Source organism: Scyliorhinus canicula, chromosome 2, assembly GCF_902713615.1.
Source record: "Scyliorhinus canicula chromosome 2, sScyCan1.1, whole genome shotgun sequence".
NCBI classification, from domain to species: Eukaryota; Metazoa; Chordata; class Chondrichthyes; order Carcharhiniformes; family Scyliorhinidae; genus Scyliorhinus; species Scyliorhinus canicula.
This window is the reverse complement of record NC_052147.1, coordinates 219,798,950-219,814,502: the sequence shown is the minus strand read 5'-3', so window position 1 is coordinate 219,814,502 and position 15,553 is coordinate 219,798,950. Positions and strand designations below refer to the sequence as shown.

The 15,553-nt window shown below is 50.5% G+C and overlaps 1 protein-coding gene across 5 annotated transcripts in view; it reads right to left on the bottom strand.

Annotated features, from left to right (window-relative positions):
• c2h7orf57 (chromosome 2 C7orf57 homolog) overlaps positions 1–12,748 on the bottom strand; it is a 128,521-nt gene extending 115,773 nt beyond the window's left edge. For 3 of the 5 annotated variants that reach the window (XM_038789586.1, XM_038789581.1, XM_038789585.1), the window contains exon 1: positions 12,659–12,748. The gene's annotated coding sequence lies outside the window, so the exon portion shown is untranslated. Of the gene's footprint in view, positions 1–11,411; positions 11,434–11,456; positions 11,523–12,658 lie in introns of those variants that run through there. The other 2 variants (XM_038789583.1, XM_038789582.1) reach the window with 2 other exon arrangements.
• Positions 12,749–15,553: the final 2,805 nt, after the last annotated feature.

Genomic DNA, 15,553 nt, shown 5'->3' with positions numbered 1-15,553 from the left:
TGTAGTGGAGAGCATGAAGAGATTAGTTCAGTTCATAAGTGGGTCATTCAGGAGTCTGGTACAGCGGGGAAGAAACAGTTTTTGAATCTGTTCGTGCATTTTCCCAGACTTTTGTATCTCTGTCCGATGGAAAAGGTTGGAAGAGAGAATAACCCAGGTGGGAGGGGTCTTTGATTATGCTGCCCACCCTCCCAAGGCTGCGGGAGGTGTAGACAGATTCAATGGATGGGACTGCTGGACCCACTGGGCACGAAAGATTTATCCTGAACTCTCATGGTGATTACGAGCAGTCACTGCGTGGGAAGGTGTGCATAATTTCACCATATTGCCATGGCCTCCCTTGTTCTTTGGTCTATGATGATGATTCTTCTTTTCTTCGGTGATGGGGTATCCTTGGCTAGGGCTGGAGTAATCCTTTTTTAGTTGCAATGGAGGAGGTGCACTGCCCTGGGTGGGATTGATGGGGTGTAGGACCAGCTGGAGTATTGGTTTAGGAGTGTGCTGGATGTCCTGGGAATGCTATGTTTTGTGTGTCAGGGTATGCTGGGCTAAGTCCAGTGCGGTATCTGATATTCTGTTGCCCCTTGGAACTTGGGATGTCCCTTCTCAAAGTCACTTATTCAGGACATCCTGAGAGGGCTCTACTGCGCACAGGGGCCTAGGCTTGAGCCATCTTCTGTACTTTGGCTGATATGCTGTTGCCCCCCCCGCCCCCCTTATGGTCGGGGCGCTTTCTTGTTTGATTGAGCAGTTTCTTTCTCTTTTTCATTAATGGTGGTGGGCGTGCGCCAGGGGAATACAAACCCATGGTTGGTTCCTGATCCTTTGTTATCCCGTGACCCACTCCTGGTAGTTCTCCTTCGTTTTTGTGTTGTTGGGAGCCATTGACGGCACTGATCATAATCTGAACATGTTTCTGCTGGTCCTCTCTGTATAAATGTATGGAATAATGTTGGTTCTGTACTGGGCCTGAGACTGGGATTGTGTTGTGTTTTGTGTGGTATACATGCAACATCCTTTTAGAATCTGGGTCTTGCAAAGGTATTACAAATCTGTGCTTGGATCCTGCAGGGATATAGACAAGTCTGGTATCAGATGGAATGAGGTGGGGCAATATCCTTGGTGCCTCTGGCACTGCTGGAGTTGAGGTAGATATATATTTGTGTGCGCCCGAACCTGACACGCAAGATTTATCCTGAACTCTCATGGTGATTAAAAGCAGTCGCTGCGTGGGAAGGTGTGCATAATTTCACCATATTGTCATGGCCTTTCCTGGTTCTCCCTTGTTCTCCAGCGGGGTTTATAGAGGCAACTAATGACTGTATTGACCCAGTTGTACTGCTATTCTCCTGTTCCCCTCTGTATTCATGCATGTTGACCCTTTCGCTTCTTGCTGTGCTATATCATTCCTATAGTTTTGATGCTTTGTTTGTTAAAATGCAAAACTTCAATATATATTTTTTAAAACAGTGCGATTTCAACAGAAGGTTAAAACAGCGAACAGAGAGAGACTTGGGTTATCTACCAGGAGCCAGTCAGAGCCCGCGTTCGACAGCAGATTTCCTTCCCTAAAAGACATTGATTCATAACTTCCTGGTTCCCCCCCCACGCGCCAAATTTAGGGGTGACCCCTATGATGAACTGGGGAATGTCTCGAGGAAGCTGCCACGTAGGGGCAATTTCCCTGATGCAATAACATCATCTGAGCAATTGTGCTGGGCTGGGAACCAACTGATAGAACCGATTTAAATTGCTAATATTGGATGGTTGTGCCAGTTTTACCCTGATAGTTACTCTGAAAGAGTTAAACGGAAGAAAAAACCTTCTAGCTCCAGAGGAACTGCTTTAAAAACCCAGACCCCACCTCGCATGAGGCAATTCCCCACACCCTAGACCTCCCCAAGGTACCCACATCACCCCTGCCCTGCCCCCCTCCCGACACCATCCCCTCTGGTGCAACCGCCCCTTCCTGACTCCCCCCCCCCCCGCCCCCGCTGGCCTGACCCTTCCTCCCCACCTCATGGACTGCCACCTCCCCCCCCCCCCTCCTCCACCCCTCTCCGGTCTGACCGACCCGACGCCAACCCTTCCTCTCCGATTGAACCTCCTTTCTCCAGTTCGACCCTACAGCCCCACCTTTGGTCCAACCAACCCTAACCTCCACCTCCAGTTTGACACCCCCCACCCCATTGTCTGGACCACTTATGATATACCGTCAATTCATCCCGGGGAGGGCGGAGCCAGAGAGGGCGGAGCTGATAAATGAATTATCATTTCCGGGACATAGGTCACAGCACTATACAGACAGTTCATACTTAGGTGAATACATATACCACATTCACCCCCTGTTAAAAAGTGGGGGTGACATGGGGGTCATCAAATATTCAGTCTGTCTGGAGGCCGGATCGTTCTTTTAGACCTCCTCAGCTCTGTCTGTGCGGCGGGCATGGTTGTTGCAGATGGTGACTCCGGGGGCATGTTGTCTGGAGTTCAGTCCGGCGTGTCGGAGCCGGTTGACAGGTGGGGGTAGGCAGGGGGGTGGTGGGTGGCGGCAGTGCAGGCGCGGGACAATACAGGAGACCCAGGGGGGCGTAAGGGGCACCTGAGGTGGCGGTAGGCTGTGCGGGGGGCGCGATGGCAGGGGAACCAGCTGGCGCCAGGTCTCGTAGGGTGACCGTATGTTGCCGTCCGTCCTGGTGCGCGTCATAGGCGTACTGGGGGTTGGCGTGCAGCAGCTGGACCCTCTCGACCAGGGGGTTGGTCTTATGGCTCCTCGTATGCTTCCGGAGAAGGACAGGTCCCGGAGTTGTCAGCCAGGATGGAAGCGAGACCCCGGAAATGGACTTCCTGGGGAAGACAAACAAGCGGTTGTGAGGGGTCTCGTTCGTGGCTGTGCAGAGGAGTGATCTAATGGAGTGGAGGGCGTCGGGGAGGATCTCCTTCCAGCGGGGGATCGGGAGAATTCTAGACCGGAGGGCAAGAAGGATGGCCTTCCATACCGTCGGGTTCTCCCTCTCCACCTGTCCGTTTCCCTGCGGGTTATAGCTTGTAGTCCTGCTCAAGGCGATGCCTTTGCTGAGCAGGTACTGACGCAACTCATCGCTCATAAACGATGTGCACTGGTCGCTATGGATGTACGCAGAGAAACCGAAAGGTGTGAAGATGTTGTGCAATGCCCTTATACCTGTGGCCGAGGTCATGTCGGGGCAGGGGACAGCGAAGGGGAAGCGGGAGTACTCGTCAACGACGGTTAGGAAGTATATATTATGGTTGGTGGAGTGGAGGGGCCCTTTGAAGTCAATGCTGAGGTGTTCAAAGGGCCGGGAGGCCTTTACCAGGTGGACCTTGTCTGGCCGATAGAAGTGCGGATTGCACTCGGCGCAGACTTGGCAGTCCCTGGTCATGGCCTTGACCTCCTCGGTGGAGTAGGGCAGATTGTGGGCCTTAATAAAGTGGGTAAGCCGGGTGACAGAGGTCATTGTGGATAGCCCGAAGTCAGTCATCTTGCGCATGTGCCGCGGGCAAGGGCATCTGAGGGCTCGTTGAGCTCCCCAGGACGTTACTTGATATCATAATTGTAGGTGGAGAGTTCGATCTTCCACCTCAAGATTTTGTCATTTTTAGTTTTGCCACGTTGTGCATTGTCAAACATAAAGGCAACCGACCTCTGGTCAGTGACGAGGCTGAACCTCCTACCGGCTAGGTAGTGCCTCCAGTGCCGCACACAGCTTCCACTATGACTTGTGCTTCCTTCTTGACCGAGGAGTTTGGGATTTCGGAAGCATGGAGGGTTCTAGAGAAGAATGCTACTGGCCTGCCAGCCTGGCTGTGTGTGGCGGCCAGTGTGACGTCTCACGCATCACTCTCTACCTATAAGGGCATGGACTTGTCCACCGCGTGCATTTCTGGCCTTAGTGGTATCGGCCTTGATGGGGCTGAAGGCCAAGTGGGCCACAGCGTCAGGGGAAATGTAGTGGTTGTAACAAGTGGGCAGGCTTTGTCCGCATAGTTGGGGACCCACTGGGCATAGTAGTAGAATAGACCCAGGCATCGTTTCAGGGCCTTGAGGCTGTGGGGAAGGGGAAGTTCCGTGAGGGGGCGCATACGGTCGGGGTCGGGCCCTAGGACTCCATTCTCCATGACTTAGCCGAGGATGGTTAGCTGGGTTGTGCGGAAAACGCACTTCTCTTTGTTATAAGTGAGATTGAGGGATTGGACGGCTTGGAGGAACCTCTGAAGGTTGGCGTCGTGGTCCTGCTGATCATGGCCGTAGGTGGTAACATTGTCCCAAGTACGGGTATGTAGCCCGCAACCCGTACTGATCGACCATTCGGTCCATCGTTCTCTGAAAGACCGAGATCCCGTTGGTGACGCCGAAAGAGACCCTGAGGAAGTGGAAGAGTCAGCCAGCTGCTTCAAAGGCCGCATAGTGGCTCTCTTGAGGGCGGATCGGGAGCTGGTGGTAGGCCGACTTCAGATCGACCGTTGAGAACACCCGGTACTGTGCGATCTGGTTGACCATCTCCGCTATGCGGGGTAGGGGGTACACATCCAGTTGAGTGAACCGGTTAATGGTCTGCCTGTAGTCCACAACCATCCGATTATTTTCCCCGGTCCGGACGACCACCACTTGCGCTCTCCAGGGGCTGTTCCTGGCCTTGATGATCCCTTCCCTCAACAGTCGCTGGACCTCTGACTTGATAAAAATCATGTCTTGGGAACTGTACCGTCTGCTCTTGGTGGCGACGGGCTTACAGTTGGGAGTGAGGTTCGCAAAGAGTGAAGGGGGGGGACCTTAAGGGTTATGAGGCTACATACCATGAGGGGGGGGTAAGGGTCCGCCGAACTGTAGGGTCAGGCTTCGGTGACTGCATTGGAAGTCTAATCCAAGCAGTAGGGGGGCGCAGAGGTGAGGGAGGACGTACAATTTAAAATGGGCGTACTCGGCGCCCTGCATCGCGAGGTTCGCGACACAGTACCCCCGGATCTGAACCGAATGGGATCCGGAGGCAAGGGAGATTGTTTGGGATGCGGGGTAGATGTGAAGGGAGCAGCGCCTTACCGTGTCAGGGTGAACAAAGCGCTCCATGCTACCAGAGTCAAAAAGACAGGGGGTCTCATGCCCGTTGACCCGAACAACCAGCATAGAACTTTTCAGGTGCTTTGGCTGAGACTGGTCGAGGGTGACTGCGCCAAGCTGCAGGCATCCTGCGTGGTCGGAGGTATCGGAGTCACAAAATGGCGGCCCCCACGAGTCGCACGTGTCGGAACTCGCCTGCCAGTGTCTGCTGTACAAATGAGTGCCACCCACAGGTGGCCGGTCTATATATCGCCCCGGGGAGGGCAGAGCCAGAGGCGGAGCCCATCGGGGTTCCAGTACAGTACCTGGAAGTAGACCGTATTATCATTTCCAGGTCATAGGTCACAGCACAATACAGACAGTTCATACTTAGGTGAATACATTCACCACAACTTACCTTTTAATTGTCCCTTTAAACATCTACTTTATGGCAGCTACCTCTCTGTTCCCTAGTTACTCCTCACTAATGCAGCCACTGCTCCTGTCTCACCCAGTCTGAGTGAGGAACATTGGGAGGTAGGGGCTTAGGAATCCCACTTTGGGTAAGTTCATCGATAGTGGCAATGTGCTGGACATTGCCATTCTGAGGAAGTTATGTGTCATTAATTAGTAAATTAAAATGCCTTAAAAATTGCAGGGCAGGTGACGTGTGGGAACTGGTGGATGTCAGTGTGATCATCTCCCTGAATGGCTACCTGATTACTACCTGAATGGTTGTAAATTGGGAGAGGGGAGTGTGCAGCAGGACCTGGGTGTCCTTGTGCACCAGTCACTGAAGGTAAGCATGCAGGTGCAGCAGGTGGTAAAGAAGGTTAATGGTATGTTGGCCTTCATTGCAAGACGTTTTGAGTATAGAAGCAGGGATGTATTGCTGCAATTGTACAGGGCCTTGGTGAGGCTACACTTGGAGTATTGTGTGCAGTTTTGGTCTCCTTCTCTGAGGAAGGATGTTCTTTCTCTCGAGGGAGTGCAGCTAAACTTTACCAGACTGATTCCAGGGATGGCGGGACTGTCATATGAGGAGAGATTGACTAGGTTGGGATTATACTCGCTGGAGTTCAGAAGAATGAAGTTGGGTTTTCATAGAGACTTATAAAATTCTAACAGGACTAGACAGGGTAGATGCAGGGAAGATGTTACCAATGATAGGTGTGTCCAGAACCAGGGGTCACAGCCTGAGGATTCAAGGTAAACCATTTCAGACAGAGATAAGAAGACATTTCTTCACACAGAGTGGTGAGCCTGTGGAATTCATTACCACAGGAAGTAGTTGATTATAAAAATTTTAATATATTCGAGAGGCGGCTGAATATAACACTTGGGGAGAATGGGATCAAAGGCTATGGGCAGAAAGCAGGATTAGGCTATTGAGTTGGATGATCAGCCATGATCGTGCTGAATTGCGGAGCAGGCTCTAAAGGCCAAATCCTGCTCCTATCTTCTATGTATCTATATATCTATGTATCACACTGCAGCAGTAAGTGTCCACAGCTTGAGGAACTTCAGCTCAGAGTTAATGAGCAGGAGGCTGAGCTTCAGACACTGTGCTGCAGCAAGAAGGGGGAAAGGCACCTGGACACTTAGTACCATTGGATAGGATTGGATTGGATTTGTTTATTGTCACGTGTACCGAGGTACAGTGAAAAGTATTTTTCTGCGAGCAGCTGAACAGATCATTAAGTATATGGGAAGAAAAGGGAATAAAAGAAAATACATAATTGGGCAACACAAGATATACAATGTAACTACATAAGCGCTGGCATCGGATGAAGCATACAGGGTGTAGTGTTAATGAGGTCAGTCCATAAGAGGGTCATTTAGGAGTCTGGTGACAGTGGGGCAGAAGCTGTTTTTGAGTCTGTTAATGCTTGTTCTCAGACTTCTGTATCTCCTGCCCGATGGAAGAAGTTGGAAGAGTGAATAAGCCGGGTTGGAGGGATCTTTGATTATGTTGCCCGCTTTCCCCAGGCAGCGGGAGGTGTAGATGGAGTCAATGGATGGGAGGCAGGATCATGTGATGGACTGGGCAGTGTTCACGACTCTCTGAAGTTTCTTGTGGTCCTTGGCCGAGCAGTTGCCATACCAGGCTGTTATGCAGCCAGATAGGGTGCTTTCTATGGTGCATCTGTAAAAGTTGGTAAGAGTTAATGTGGACATGCCGAATTTCCTTAGTTTCCTGATGAAGTTTCGGCGCTGTTATGCTTTCTTAGTGGTAGCGTCGACGTGGGTGGACCAGGACAGATTTTTGGAGATGTGCACCCCAAGGAATTTGAAACTGCTAAACATCTCCACCTCGGCCCCATTGATGCTGACAGGGGTGTGTACAGTATTTTGCTTCCTGAAGTCAATGACCAGCTCTTTAGTTTTGCTGGCATTGAGTCAGAAGACAGTCACACCCTTTATGCGAGGGTCTTCTGATTTGGCCCATGATCAGGGACAGCAGGGTGTTTTGTGTAAGTGAAACGATTTGGCATCAAGAAGGTAGAAGTGGAGGAGCCTCAGTCCTAGCAATTGGCCAACAGGTTTGAGTTTCTTGGAGCTTGTGCGGATGAAAGTGGAGTCTGAACATAGAACTGCTACAGTGCAGGAGGCCATTCAGTCCATTGAGTGTGCACCAACCCTCCAAAACAGCCCCACCCTATCCCTGTGACCCAACCCACCTTTTGGATAGTAAGGGGCAATTTAGCATGGCCAGTCCACTTTGCCTGCACGTCATTGGACTGTGGGTGGAACCGGAACACCCGGAGGAAACCCAAACCGGTATGAGAATCGAATCCACGCTGCTGGTATTGCTCTGCATCACGAACCAGCTTTCTAGCCAAGTAAGCTAAACTCACCAAAGGGTAGATGAGTGAACTAACTATGGTCTAGTGATACAGAAAGCATTCAAGCGGAGGGAATAAGTAGGAACGTAATGATAGTAGGGGACTGTATAGTCAGGGGATAGACACAGTTCTGTGTAGCCAAGAGCTAGAGTCCAGAAGGTTGTGTTTCTTTCCGAGCGCCAGGATTTGGAACATCTGCTCTGGACTGAAGAGGAATTTGCAGTGGGAGGGAGAAGTTCCAGTTGTCATCGTCTAGGTAAAGATACCATTGGCATAGACAATTCAAAGAAAGAGGTTTTGCACCAGGAGCTTGAGCAACTGGGGGAGGGCTAAATTAAAAAGCAGAATCTCAAAGGTAATAATCTCTGGACTGTGACATAAACTGTGAGCAAATTGACATGGGATAAATAAGATTAGATAATTAAATGCAGTGGTTAAGATTGGTATGGGAGAAATGGGCATTGGTACCAGTACTGGGAAAATGGGAGCTGTACCGTTGGGGCAGTCTTCACCTCAACAATGCTGGGACCAGTGTTTTTGTGAGTCACATAACTAGGGCAGTAATGAGGGCTTCAAACTAAATAGTGAGGGTAAGGTATCAAGTGACGGAAAATGTAAACCTAAAGGGAGAGGACAAGGCAAGAGAGAAGGGTAGCAATATGGGTAATGATAGTCAGTGCATGACAGGAAGGGGCAAAGTGTGCTCACTCAAGAGTGCACCATCACATAAGGCCAGAGCCTTGTTGGAGCTGCACTCATCCACTCATGTATGATCTGATAGCCATTGCTACAAGATGATGAAGGCTGAGACCTGAATATTCACAGGTACATGACATTTCAAAAAGACAGAAAACCAGGAAAACGTTGTGGGGTAACTCTGTTAATTAAGGATGACATTGCCAAAATAGTGAATGATGAATTCTGAAGATCAAGATGTAGAATCAGTTTTAGTAGACATTAGAAATAGCAAAGAAGTCTCTTGTCAGCATAGTTGCTAGTTCCCCTAACAGTAACTACACTATAGGACAGGGTTTGCAGGAAGAAATAATGGGGACTTGTGAGAAAGGCACGGCGATAATTATCCCATAGAATCACGACAGTGCCGAACTAGGCCATTCGGCCCATCGCGTCTGGACTGACCCACTTAAAGAGCACCCTACCTAAATCCACTCCCCCGCCCTATCCCCTTAACCCCACCAAATCTGCACATATTTGGATTCTAAGGAGCAATTTTAGCATGGTCAATCCACCTAACCTATACTTCTTTGGACTGTGGTAGGAAACCGGAGTACCTGGAGGAAACCCACGCAGAGAACGTGCAAACTCCACACATTCACCCAAGACTGAATTGAATCCGGGTCCCTCAAGTTGTGAGACAGCAGTGCTAACCACTCCGCTACCGTGCCACCCAAGGATGATTTAAATCTACATTTAGATTGGATAAATCAGATTGGCAAATTTAGCCTGAATGGTGAGTTCATAGAGTGTTTTCACAAAAGTTTCTTAGAGCAGTATGTTTTAGAGTCAACTAGAGAGTAGGCTATTCTAGACCTGGTAATGTGCAAGATAGGATTAATTAATGGCCTTATAGTAAAGGTGCCTTTAGGTGGCAGTAATCATAACATGATTGAATTTCACATTCAGTTTGAGGAAGAGAAAAGTGGGTCAACGTTTAATGTTTTGAACTTAATTATTTTTTATTTACGTATTTTTCTTTTTTAAATAAATTTAGAGTACCCAATTATTTTTTTTTCAAATTAAGGGGTAATTTAGTGTGGCCAATCCACTTAACCTGCACATCTTTGGGTTGTGGGGGTGAAACCCATGAAGAGAATGTACAAACGCCACACAGACAATGACCTGGGTTGGGATGGAACCCGGGTCCTCAGTGCCGTAGGCAGCAGTGCTAACCACTGCGCCACCGTGCCGCCCATGTTTGAAACTTAAATGAAGGAAATTCTCAACGTATGAAGGTGGGGTTGGCTAAAGTGAACTGGGGAATTAGGTTAAGGGGTATGTCAGCAGAGATACAGTGGAAGACATTTAAGGAGATATTCCATAACACTCAACAAAGAAACATTCCAGTGAGAAAGATGAAAGACTCTTTGAGAAGGATGCAACATTCTTGGTTCACTAAGAAAATAAAAGATCCGGGTCTTTGTCCGTATGGAGTTTGCATATTGTTCCCGTGTCTGCGTGGGTTTCACCACCACAACCCAAAGATGTGCAGGTAGGTGGATTGGCCACGCTAAATTGCCCTTTAATTGGAAAAAATAATTGGGTACTCTAAATTTAATATAATAATCTTTCTTGTCACAAGTAGGCTTACATTAACACTGCAATGAAGTTACTGTGAAAATCCCACAGCCTGTTCGGATACACTGAGGGAGAATTCAGAATGTCCAAGTTACCTAACAGCATGTCTGTCGGGACTTGTGGAAGGAAACCGGAGCACCTGGAGGAAACCCACCCAGATACGGGGAGAACGTGCAGACTCCACACAGACAGTGACCCAGGCCGGGAATCAAACCTGGGACCCTGACACTGTGAAACATCAGCACTAACCACTGTGCTACCATGCAAGAAAATGAAAGGTAGTTCAAATTGAAAGAAAAGGCATACAATTCCGTGAAGGTGACTGGCAGGTTCAAAAATTGGACAGAATATAGAAACCAACAAAGAATGACTTAAAATATAAATAGGGAGAAATTAGAGTGTGAGAGAAAGCTAGCTAGCAATTTTAAAAGTTGTTTCTTTTTATTTGTTTGTGGGATGCTGGACCAGCATTTATTGCGCATCCCTGAGGGCATTTAAGAGTTAATCACATTTCTGTGGGTGTGGAGTCACATGTAGGCCAGACCGGGTAAGGACGGCAGATTTCCTTCTTCCCTCAAGGACATTAGTGAACCAGATGGGTTTTTACGACAATCGACAATGGTTTCATTGTCAGCTTTAAACTTTCCAGACTTTTATTGAATTCAAATTCCACCAACTGCTCTGGTGGGATTCGAACCCAGATCCCCAGCTAATTACCCTGCGTCTCTGGATTACTAGTCCAGATACAATACCACTACGTAACTGCTTCCCCCTTCATGGGGATGGTAAGAGTAAACATTGACTATCTTACAAGAATAGTTACCCAGGAAAAGTTAGAAGAATTGAAACCACTTTTGGTCGCGGGTAACTAGTACCAGCTCCCATAGGACTCCCCCCACTCCCATGGGACTCCTCTAACCACTGACCCCACCTCCCATTGATAACCCAACCCCTTTGACCCCTCTGACCATTCCACCACAACCTGGACCATCTCCCCAACCCCCCCCCCCCCCATTAACTAAACTCCCACCTTCCTGTGGCCATCCAACCCTCACTCCCCACTGACCACCTGACCCCGCTCCCCCACTGACAACCCGTACCCACTCACCCTGACCAACAGACCACCTGGACCCACTCACCTTGCAAACCTACCTTCTCCCTGGCTTCTGAAGATGGACCTTCAAACTTACCTGCTTTAAGGCAGCTAGTGCCATAAAAAAGGGGGGCTTCCATACCTCTGACTCTCCAGCCCTCAACACAAGTCCTCAGGGTCGTGCTGCACTGGATGATTCTCGCCTGGTCTGAGTCGGAAGGTCGGCGGGTGAGAAAACAACGGTTGGATATTAAAGAAAGAAAATAGGAGAGTGGCAATCCGACTCTGATATCCACTTCTCGGAAGCTCAGAGACAATAATGCATCAGCAGTGGGATGCACGTGGTCAAACTGGAGCCCTGTCTGCCTCCTCCAATGGATAGTAAGGAGTCTTAAAACACCAGGTTAAAGTCCAACATGTTTGTTTCAAACACTAGCTTTCGGAGCACTGCTCCTTCCTCAGGTGAATGAAGAGGTATACCTACCTCTTCATTCACCTGAGGAAGGTGCAGTGCTCCGAAAGCTAGTGTTTGAAACCAACATGTTGGACTTTAACCTGGTTTTGTAAGACTTCTTACTGTGCTCACCCCGGTCCAACGCCGGCATCTCCACATCATGTCCTCCAATGGATATAAGAGACCCCATGATGGCACCATGTGAAGAGTGGGGAAGGGGGTCAAAGCCAACATTTATCTCTCAACCATTATCACCAAAATGCAATTGATCCCATTGTTATTTGTGGGATGTTGTGTGCAAATCGGCTGCTGCGTTGGTCTACACTACAAATGACTGTACTTCAAAAGTGATTAATTGGGTGTGAAGTGCTTCAAAACGTCTTGTGGACATGCTTTTTAAAATCTTTCTCCCTTTATGTTCATAGCTCTTGCCCTATCTCCTTTATATTATGGTTAATTTTCTTCCTTCCCTCTTCTCTCCTGAAGGCACTTCATGTCTCCTTTATAGAAGAAGTTGAGTATCTCTCTGCAATTTGGTCCAAGCCACTATAATTTGTGACTATAAACAGGCTATTCAACAACGGGAGCCTCACAGCCCAGCCTGATCCTGCGAACCCTGACATGCAGACTCGCTGGAGGAATCGATGGACGATTAGACGCAATAATATCCACCCCTCCCTCCCCAAATGCTGTTTCATTTTCCTGGTAGTATTTGAACACACAAATCCTGGATCCAGCATGGGATATTTCTGGTCCCCACCGCCTTCAGCTGCGGAAAATAGCAAGGAAGGATTGACTACGTTAGGAGGTGAGCAGCGATATTCCTCCCAGCTACAGTTTGTAATGATCCCCCCACCCCCCCGAGTCGCTGCCCCTGGCTGGAGCCTTACCCGCGGTCGCCGAGATCCCTGTGCCTGGAGCTGGAGGGCGGTCGTCGTCTGAAACCACCACTTCGCCAAATGTTTTCAGTCGCAACTGCCGGGCTGTCACCATAGCAACGCCAAGCCGTGACCGTGGCAACCAGAATGTTACACTCTTGCTTCCACAGCTCCTCTGCCGGTCACATGATCCTCCCCCCCCCCCCCCCCCGAATGAGCAACAGGCAACACGTGAACTGGCTTCGCTACACTCTGAAAAGTTTAGAGAGGGAGTCCCAGAGAGTGAGGGTGGTGGAAAGTCAATGTTTGGTAGAAAGTAAGAGTGCATTTAAAGAGGACAAGAATTTTAAAGCTTATTGTGTCGGAGGTTCCATGTCAGTGAGGATATGGGAGTGACAGATGTGCAGGATTTCGAGGAGGATAGGAGCTGGACATTGTGGTGTTGTCCAAGTGGATGTTGGAAAGGAAGCCAGCAAAGTTGGTGTCAGGGAGGGGTCGGAGAAGTGGCGGGAGTTGCCGGGGTCAGCAGGAGTCAGCTGACTTACGGGAGTATCATGGAGGGAGTAACGCGGCTAGGAGGGGTCCTAGCTTGGGGGGGTGGGTGGGGGGGGAGGGGGGTACCGGGTTGCTGCTGGAATGGCCAGGAAGGAGCTGGAGTATGCAGGGGGGGTCGGGATGGGGGTTTGCCGCCGTGGGGAACTGGCCGAGCGGGGGGCGCTGGCCAGTGGCGGGCAGGGGATGGGTTATGGCTAGTCGGCGGGGGAGGGGGGCAGGGAGCCCCCGATCTGGCTGATAACTTGGAATGTGAGGGCACTGAATGGGCCAGTCAAACGGGCCCGTGTGTTTACGCACCTGAAGGGGCTGAAGGCGGACATGGCCATGCTTCAGGAGACGCACCTGAAGGTGGCGGACCAGGTTAGACTGAGGAAGGGATGGGTGGGCCAAGTGTTTCATTCGGGGCTATGCAAAAAATCGGGGGGTGGCGATCCTGGTGGGAAAGAGGGTGTCGTTTGAGGCGTCAAATGTGGTGGCGGACAGCGGCGGGAGGTACGTGATGGTGAGCGGCAAGCTGCAGGGGGAGCGGGTGGTGCTGGTGAACGTATACGCCCCGAACTGGGACGATGCGGGGTTTATGCGGCGCATGTTGGGCCGCATTCCAGATCTGGAGACGGGGGGCCTGATAATGGGGGGGGACTTCAATACAGTGTTGGATCCCCCATTGGATCGATCCAGGTCCAGGGCGGGTAGGAGGCCAGCGACGGCTAAGGTGTTGAGGGAGTTTATGGACCAGATGGGTGGGGTAGACCACAGCCCAACCTCTGTGGGTACTATTGGGCTGCCAACGCAGCGATGGTGCGTAAGTGGGTAATGGACGGGGAAGGGGCAGCATGGAAGAGGATGGAGATGGAGTCCTGTGTGGACATGAGCTTGGAGGCACTTGTAAAGGCGCCGTTGCCGCTCCCTCCAACGAGGTATACCACGAGCCCGGTTGTGGCGGCTACCCTCAAAATTGGGGTCCCCGATACGGGGGAACCACCGGTTTGTTCCAGGGAGAATCGATGGCGGGTTCCTGAGTTGGCACAGGGCAGGTGTTAGGAGGTTGAGGGACCTGTTTGTAGATGGGAAGTTTGCGAGCCTAGGTGAGTTAGAGGAGAATTTCGGGCTCCCCCCGGGGAACATTTTTAGGTATATGCAGGTAAGGGCATTTGCCAGGCGGCAGGTGGTGGGGTTCCCTCTGTTGCCCCCACGTGGCGTCCAGGACAGGGTGCTTTCGGGGTGTGGGTTGGAGGGGGGAGGATTTTGGACATATACCAAGTGATGCAGGAGGTAGACGAGGCCTCGGTGGAGGAGCTGAAGGGTAAATGGGAAGAGGAGCTGGGTGAGGAGATTGAGGAGGGAACGTGGGCGGATGCTCTGGAAAGAGTGAACTCCTCCTCTTCATGTGCGACGCTTAGCCTCATACAGTTCAAGGTGCTACATAGGGCTCATATGACCGGGACGAGGATGAGTAGGTTTTTTGGGGGCGAAGACAGGTGTACTAGGTGCTTGGGGAGCCCAGCGAACCATGCCCATATGTCCTGGACATGCCCAGCGCTGGGGGAATTTTGGAAGGGGTAGCAAGCACGATGTTGAGGGTGGTAGGATCCAGGGTCAAGCCAGGCTGGGGACTCGCGATATTTGGGGTTGCAGTGGAGCCGGGAGTGCAGGAGACGAAAGAGGCCGGTGTTCTGGCCTTTCCGTCCCTAGTATTCCGGCGGAGGATTCTTCTTCTGTGGAAGGATGCAAGGCCCCCAAGCGTGGAGGCCTGGATCAATCATATGGCGGGGTTCATCAAATTGAAGAGGGTGAAATTTGCCCTGAGGGGATCAGTACAGGGGTTTTTCAGGCGGTGGCGACCTGTCTCTTATAGGTCCCAGGGCTTCGCGCCCTTTCGGGCGGACCCTCTATCTGCTGGGGATCGATTGGGTCACTTCCCAATCGATTTGTTTGAATCCCCCCAATACTGAGGCTGTCCCTCGGCTACTAGGCGGGCCTTCAGGTGCTTTCATCATAATCTCATATTTAAACATTCTACAATATTCTAAATCCTTAATCATTCACACAGCAGCATCATTACATTTCATTCTCTCTGACTCGGCAGTCGAGCTCAGAGATACATAATTAATAAAAAATAGAGGGAAATGGGCCAAATATGGGCAATTGGGACTAGCTTAGTGGTAAAACGTGAGCGTCATGGAGAAGTTGGGCCTAAGGGCCTGTCTTCATGCTATAACTCGGGGGGCACAGTGGCACAGTGGTTAGCACTGCTGCCTCACAGCTCCAGGGACCCAGGTTGAATTCCCACACGGGTGACTGTGGGGAGTTTGCACTTTCTCCTCATGTCTGCATGGGTTTCCTCCGGGTGCT